Source organism: Stomoxys calcitrans, chromosome 5 (assembly GCF_963082655.1).
Source record: "Stomoxys calcitrans chromosome 5, idStoCalc2.1, whole genome shotgun sequence".
NCBI classification, from domain to species: domain Eukaryota; kingdom Metazoa; phylum Arthropoda; class Insecta; order Diptera; family Muscidae; genus Stomoxys; species Stomoxys calcitrans.
The window spans coordinates 65,173,355-65,181,191 of record NC_081556.1 but is presented as its reverse complement, the minus strand read 5'-3'; the positions used below and the strand labels follow the sequence as shown (position 1 = coordinate 65,181,191).

Genomic DNA, 7,837 nt, shown 5'->3' with positions numbered 1-7,837 from the left:
TTATTAGTGTTGGTGTTACCCCACGAAGTGTGGTGAGAGTTCGCATCGCACCCTATTAGCACCTCGTTTCCTGTCTGTTTTGCTTTCCTCACCAGCCGTTGTAGCTCCGACGTTGGTGGCGGTGTCGGAGAGTCGAAAGACAGATAAAGTGATGCCAGGTATGCTCCACCGTCTCCCTGTCTCACCACTGTTGCATCCGACGTTGACAACTCTGCGGAAAAAATATAATTCAAATTTCTATGACATATAACGCAGGTCCTTGGCCGAGTATCAGTGATAGCATAGAATAATTGGTAGTTGATATGGTTTTGTTCAGAGACTTTGTTCTGGGTCGTCCATGGCACTTAATTAAGGCAATATGAATCTTGCCCTTGCTGATTTTCTCCATCAGAACGTGTGTAGCAGTCTCGCTCCGGTGGAGGTTTATTTGCATTACCTCAGTCATTAGTCCTCAAGTAAATGGGCATCTTGGGAGTAGGTGATGATCTCATCGTCTGCTGCCTGTTCTATAGACTGCATTGACTTTCCTGTCACTGCACTGCCTGATGTCATCGTTTTAGGTTCATTGCCCAGTCTAGTCTTTCGACTTTTTATAAAGTCGGTAATGGTTCCATCGTCAGGTCCCTGTTCATTAAGCTTTATTGGGTTTCCATTCCCTGTACTGCCTGATGATTTAATACTAGGATCTTTGCCTATCTTAGCCTTTGAAATCTTAAGTAAATGAGCTTCTTTTCGTTTTGTTGCATTGAGTCTCCTGTAGCTGCGCAGCCTAATGTTTCAATATTAGGTTATTTACCAGTATTCCGAATCTTTAAGTCGGTGATGGGTCCGTTGTCGGGTTCCTGTTTGTTGGGCTGTGTTGGGTCTCTCGCCACTGCACTGCCTGATATTTTAGTATTAGGATCATTGCTTCTCCTAGTCTTTTCAATATTGAGAGAGGCCGTGATTGTCTTGAAAAAGACAGTTTTGCTCCCGTAGTGCGCCATGCCTTTAGTCTTAGCCAAACTTGTCACGGAGACTTGAGCAATGCCAACCACAAAGAGAGTTCCTTCCTCCTTCTTCCAATCCCAACAAGGGTTCCGTCGCAAATTTACTGCCCCATCTCTTGATGAAGACCGTAGCCTTTGTAAGCTGGGGGATATCCACCTTTCTCACAAGGTCGAGCTTTGCGCCTGCCGAGCTGTTTGACTGTATCAATACATTCCGCCGACGCAAAACGCAGCTTAAAGATGTCCCCTCTAAACTCGCAGCTCATCATTTGTATGGGTGGACCCTCTACAAAGTTCCACATATGTTCGAAAACTCGATCGTTAACCAGATCCTCCACTTGCGGCCGATGATCTGGTGGAATCCTACCGGATGCACAGCCGATATTGATGACTGCATAAGTCAGCTCATCTCTGTTAAGCTTCCTTGCCACTCTGGCGTAATGTGGCGGATCCTTACCATTCTTAGCGACCATCTTCCCCTTCCGTGATGGCTGTGGCCTCCTTTTGGAAGTCCTCTATGAAGACTCAGGGGTCGTGCGCTTCCTTCGTTCCTGTTCCAACTTTGTCTACCTCCACAGGACACTGTCCGGAGTCTTCAGGCTGGGGAAGGCTGGCTTGGTTTTCCCAGAGTACTTGAAAGCGGGGAGCTCCTTTTCTTCTTCAGTATTTTAGCAGTGTTATGCTGTTCGGGAGATCTGATTCTTTTTTCAGCTTCCGTAGAAGTGCTTGGAATGTCAGTTCTATCCCTTCCAGCATTCTGCACTTTCGCTCCATTACGCTGCCGGTACATACTCCTCTGTCTCCTTCGTCGTGCACCGGATCGCTTTCTCGGTCTGCTTGTGAGCTTAGCAAAGCCATCGCTCACTTTTGCTGTCATCCCGATGCCCTTATCTCTCGATTCGGCTGCGATGACTGTTTCATTGGCACAGTCGTTGTCTGAATCCGAGTCTGAAACTCCACCTTTGCTTAAAGGCTGGGGACGAACTGTGCATCCCTCTGGTTTATCCATCTCTTCCTCATTTATTAGTCTGACGACTAGTTGTGCGCTTGAAGCATTACTCTCGACTACAGGTGCCAAGGCACCCACAACTATAGGAGGGGAGGACAACATGCTGCGGTCTGACGCCACCACCGCAGATGTTGAGTCTTTGGAGTCCATTTCTAGCCTACTCCAAAAGGCTTCAAAATTTTTTCGTAATAGGTAGTACCTATTCCGAGATACGAATATATATTTATTTATTTTTTCTTTGAGGAGCGAAATAAAAATTTGTTTTTAACTTTGTACTTAAAATATTGAAACCATTTCAAAATATTTGTTTTAATTTAATATATTTGTGTGCGTAAAAACTTGTTCAACTACTCGAAAGCCATCAATACAGCTTCCACCAGATTCACAGAATCATATGGACCATGGAAGCAGTATAATTGTCGCAGGAAAAGTCTGTCATTATACGAAAACACATGCATTGGGAAAAAGTACAGCTAATAGACAGGTTTGTCGAGCGTGGTTAATGGGGTAATTGTATCATAGAGGCGTTTTCGCAATAAATACGATTCAAATACAACATACCAACTTAGGGTCCTAATATGGTTGAAAAGTCTTCTAACCAAAGACGAAACGCGTTCCATAGTAGTTGGTGTGTTGCTATTTCTGGCATTCCTTTTCCATTTGCAAAGAAAAAGCTGCAACGGCTGTTGAGGAAAGCAAAACAGACAGGAAACGAGGTACTTATGGGATGCGATGCGAACTCTCATCACATTATGTGGGTGCCAATCTCTGGCAAAGTTCTTAAATACTAACGACCTAAAAACACTTAATATTGGTAACACCGCTACCTTTCTTAACAGGATTAGGGAGGAGGTATTAGATAGGACGATATGTTCGGAAAATCTAATCGATGAGGTTCAGGATTAGAGGGTCTCCATAGAACACTCTTTCTCTGACCATCACTACATTAGGTTTAGAATAGCACGGCCAGCGCCGAATCCGATAAGCTTCCGGAATAAGTTGAAACCCAACTGGAAAAAATTTGGAAGGCTACTTAGAAGAAGACTTGGGCAAGATAATTTAGATTGTCCAAGCATAGAAGAGATTGAGGAAAATGTCAACCGGATTACGACTACACTAGTGGAGTCTTTCGAAAATAGTGGTCCTCTTCGGGAAAGGAAATCAGTCTAAGAAAAAACCAGGATGACCAGGGAGATTCGCAATATTGGGAAAGAGGTCCGAAGACTTTTAACAGAGTATGTCGTATAAAACGGAAGTTTAATGGGATGTGTATTACACACGGCTCAAGGAACACAATAATATTACCAGAGTGGCAAAAGGTGCCTCCAGGAAGCTTTTCTCCGAACAGGTCGATATCCGCCAAGATAAAAAAGTTTCCCCTCAAAAACCCTTGTCCACCACGTTTCCTCAATAAGACGATTTCGATATCTGACAAGGTCAAATACTTAGGTGTGATCCTGGACAGGAAACTCAATTGGAAGTGTCACATTCAGGAGCCTACTGAGAAGGCACTATGTAGGCGTGCCGTAGGCTCGAAATGTGGCCTGAATCCGAGAATAGTCCACTGGCTCTACAGGGGCGTGATTAGACCTATACTTACTAACGCCTCAGTAGTTTCGTGGACTGCGATGGAGAAATAGTGGAACATAAGGATAATACAACAGGTTCAGAGATCATGTTGTCTTGGCATAGGCGGAGCGATGGAGACCACGCCTACTAGGGCACTGGAGACTATTCTAGATATCTGACCCATGGACATACAGATTAAGTGCGAGGCAGCCACTGCGGCTATGAGACTTAAGCGATGGGAGAATGGATTGGGGATAGGAGAAGCTCATACCATCGTGGTATAATCGAAGCGATGATAGGAATCTGGGAGGAATGGACGATGTTTCCGCAGGATACTGTGAGGCGGATTAAGTTATAGGAGAACTATAGAAATCGAGTGGTTTCGAAAGGTTTTAATTTTCAATGAAGGCGGCCTAGAAAAAAAATTCAAAAAAAAAGATATTGAAGAAAATTTTGTTTGAAAGAGATTGGAATTTGAAATTTTAAAGAAGACAGACGTTTTTTTTCTCTTTGAAAACACAAAAAGATATACACGATTGGCTATTTAATCTGCGTTCTGGTTCCGTGAGTCGAAAGGATTAAATTTACTTTTGGTTATTAAGGACAACTGGTCCGCCAACATTGAAATTCTAAGGAGTCTATCGCATTCCGAAGTGACCTGAACCGTGAAAAAATAAGTTTTTTTTTTAAATTTGCTTATTGCTGTCATGTTCAAAACGATGGTACATCAAACCCTTTATTCCTCATTTTAATGTGTGGTCACAGGAATCCATTTCTGGTTCATTTGTGAAATTGAAGCGATAACGCCCGAGGCATTGGTCAAGTTCCCACATTACACCAAATGGTCAACGTCAAATAATTCAATAAACATACTCTAATAAGGACAGCGGCAAGGTTTAAATAATTGTGGATTTGCCAAAAAAAAAAAAGAAGAATCTATTTCTAAGCACACAAATCATTCATATTTAATTTAAATTTAATCCTGGTAGAGTGAAAATTTTGCAGTTTTTGTTTGGATCAAGATGCGACAACAGGCCTGCGGTCAACTTCAAGGATCTAAAGGTGAGTTTTTCTTCACATTTAATCAGTCGAAAGGTTTCCACTCCACTTAAAGTATTCATTTAAAAAAAGAACACGGAAGTAGCGCAATCGACAAGGGTTATCCAATGACATCTAAATAGGATAACATAGGTGGGAGGGTAATGAACAAAGGGGAAAATTACATCTTAGTCCTCTTTTACTCGAAGACTTCCAATTTATCGTTTGTTTTGTGTTTTTTATTATTTTATCGTTAAGTGCCGTCATTATTCATCAGGGTTTATGCTACCTAACTTTTGGTTTTTGTAATAGGCCCTAACGCATCTTCTAAGACCAAGATCACCACCCCATTTCCCTGAGCACGGCCGGATACAAAGGTAGCAACCGGTACTTAGAAGATGTGACCTATGCCAGGTCGTTACAATACCTGAGACGACACTTGAGGTCGAGTGCGGGGCAATGCTGCCAGCGGTGCAGTCTTGCATTGACGGAACCCTAGTTTTCCCATCTGAAAGATCATGTTACACGGATGGATCAAAGAACAGAGTGGACCTAGGGGTCTATATTGAGAACCCAGGGACTGAGATCTGCTTTGGACTGTCTGACCATAATTCGTTATCACGAGAAGCATAGCTGGGTGCTACCAGGCGCGTCCATAAATTGCGAATAGTGGAATTCTCCATCCAGAGCAGCTGCAACTGCAGTCGCGGATAATCAGCGGTATCGAGTGAAGAGTCTCAGTGAGAGGCCGAATGGCACCGGCTCTTGCTTAAATACTGAGTGCCTATGATGCTCGATGTGATAAGGCGAATTATTGGTGCCTTTAAATGACCAATGGCCATCATCGGCGATCGGTCGTTATAGACCGGAACGAGCCTGCTCGCTTATAAGAGCTTTACGAAGATCGCCACCTCCACATGCAAATGAGACTACAACAACAACACCAACATAATACGGTCCTGCAGGCGAAGATTCGGGCGCTCACTGAATGCATGAGCTGGTGTGGTGTTCACGTGAAGACTTCGAGTGTGAACATCTTTACGGACAGCAAATAGGACATAAGGGCAATAACAACCAGGACGGTAAAATCACGAACAGTCTTGGAATGTTAGAAGGAATTTAACGCCTTCGCTGAGAATGGCACGATCCGGATTAATATCCGCACCCCCTTTTCAACCTAACCTAAACTAAAGGATTTATATTTTCGGACTTATTTTACGATTTTCGTGATATAATGCTCAAATTAATCTCTTAAATAAAGAAAAATAAAAAAATTTCAGCGGTGGTTTTCCCCTCCTAATGCTGGCAACATTTGTGAGGAACTATGCCATGTAAACTTCTCTCCAAAGAGGTGTCGCACTGCGGCACGCTGCTCGGACTCGGCTATAAAAAGGAGGCCCCTTAGCATTGAGCTTAAACTTGAATCGGACAGCACTCATTGATAAATGGAAAGTTTGCCCCTGTTCCTTAGTGGAATGTTCATGGGCAAAATTTTAATTTTCCATATTTGTAGTCTACTTGACAATGCCTTTAATTTGATACACATAAAGTGCAGTTTTCCCTTATGAAAATTTTCCATGACGTTTCAAAAATTTGGCTGGGAAAGATCTCATTAAATGTTTGGCCCATAAAAGAGCGAAATACTTCCACGGAGAGAGTGAGTATTGCCTTTATTTAAGAGAAATGGACGACCCGGAACAAAGTTAATGGGCTGAGCCATATCAACTACAAATTATTCTATGCTAACACTGGTACTCGGCCGAGGACATGCGTTATTTGTCATAAAAATTAAAATTATTTATTTTCCCCTGAGATGTCAAAGTCGGATGCAACAGTGGTGAGACAGGGGCACGGTGGAGCAAACCTGGCATCACTTTACCTGCCTTTCGACTCTCCGACTCCGCCACCCACGTCGGTGCTGCAACGGAAGGTGAGGTGGCACCAACAGAAAAAAACGGGGCCAAGCCCTGGCAGAGTTCTTTAACACTAATGACCTAATAACACTTAATGTTGGTAACACCTCTACCTTTGTTATGATTAGGGAGAAGGTATAAGATATGACGATTTGTTCGGAAAATCTAATCGATAAGGTTCATGATTGGAGGATCTCCTTAAAACATTCTTTCTTTGACCATCGCTACATTAGGTTTAGAATTAATCGGCCAGTGCCAAATCCGATAAGCTTCCGGAAAAAGTTGATAACCAACTGGACAAAATTCCGAAGACTACTCAGAAGAAGACTTGGGCAAGATAATTTAGATTGTTCAAGCATTGAAGACATTGACGAAAATGTCAACAGGATTACGACTGAACTTATGGGATCTTACGAAGATAGCGGTCCTCTTCTGAAAAGGAAACCAGTCCAAGAAAAACCCTGGACGATCGGGGAGATTCCCAATATTGGGAAAGAGGTTCGCAGACTTTTTAACAGCGCACGTCGTAAAAAAGCGGAAGTATATGTGTGTATTACACACGGCTCAAGGAATACAATAAGATTATCACAGCGGCAAAACGTGCCTCTTGGAAGATTTTCTGCGACCTGGTCGATAGCGTTAATGAAGCCGCCAAGATAGAAAAGTCTCTCAAAAATCCATATCCAAACTGAAACTTTAGTAGACGATATGGGAGTGAGAGCAGAGACAACGACGGACATGTTGACGCCTTTGTTGCAAAACCCTTTTTGACACGATACGACGGGACTCACGGAGACACCGGAATCTTGGAATAATGATGTTGATTGAAGGCTTATAAGTACGGAATTTATGGTGAAAGAGGAGGAGATTCAAACCATTTAAGTCACCCGGACCTGATGGAATATTTACGGCCTTACTACAGAAGGATTATCTGGCGCCCCACTTGTCCAATATTTTCAAAGCCATCAAGGAGGCAAGGGTGGTGTTTATACCCAAACCCGGCAAGGCAAGTTATGTGAAACAAAAGCCCAATAAGCCTTACGTCCTTTCCATTCAAAACCATTCAACGCATTGTGGACACCATGATACAGAGTAGGACATCCAGCGAACTGCTCAAATACAAAAAGCATGCTTATATCAAGGGAAGGTCGGAGGAGACTGCCCTGCACGAGGTTGTGCATAAAATGGAAGTATGCTTCGATGCCGAAACGTACACACTGGCGGTATGCACTGACATCGACGATGCTTTTATCAATGTGCGGACCAACACACTGATTCAATCCTTAGACCAATGTCGGGTGGACCCGGTCCTTAGAGAC

General features: G+C 43.2%; 1 long non-coding RNA gene across 3 annotated transcripts in view; it reads left to right on the top strand.

The window, feature by feature from the left end:
* Positions 1-4,010: 4,010 nt before the first annotated feature.
* Positions 4,011-7,837, top strand: part of LOC106082604 (uncharacterized) — a 43,687-nt gene continuing 39,860 nt past the window's right edge. For 2 of the 3 annotated variants that reach the window (XR_009398574.1, XR_001220527.2), the window contains exon 1: positions 4,012-4,629. This is a non-coding gene — a long non-coding RNA (uncharacterized LOC106082604). Of the gene's footprint in view, positions 4,630-7,837 lie in introns of all 3 variants that reach the window. The other variant, XR_009398573.1, reaches the window with a different exon arrangement.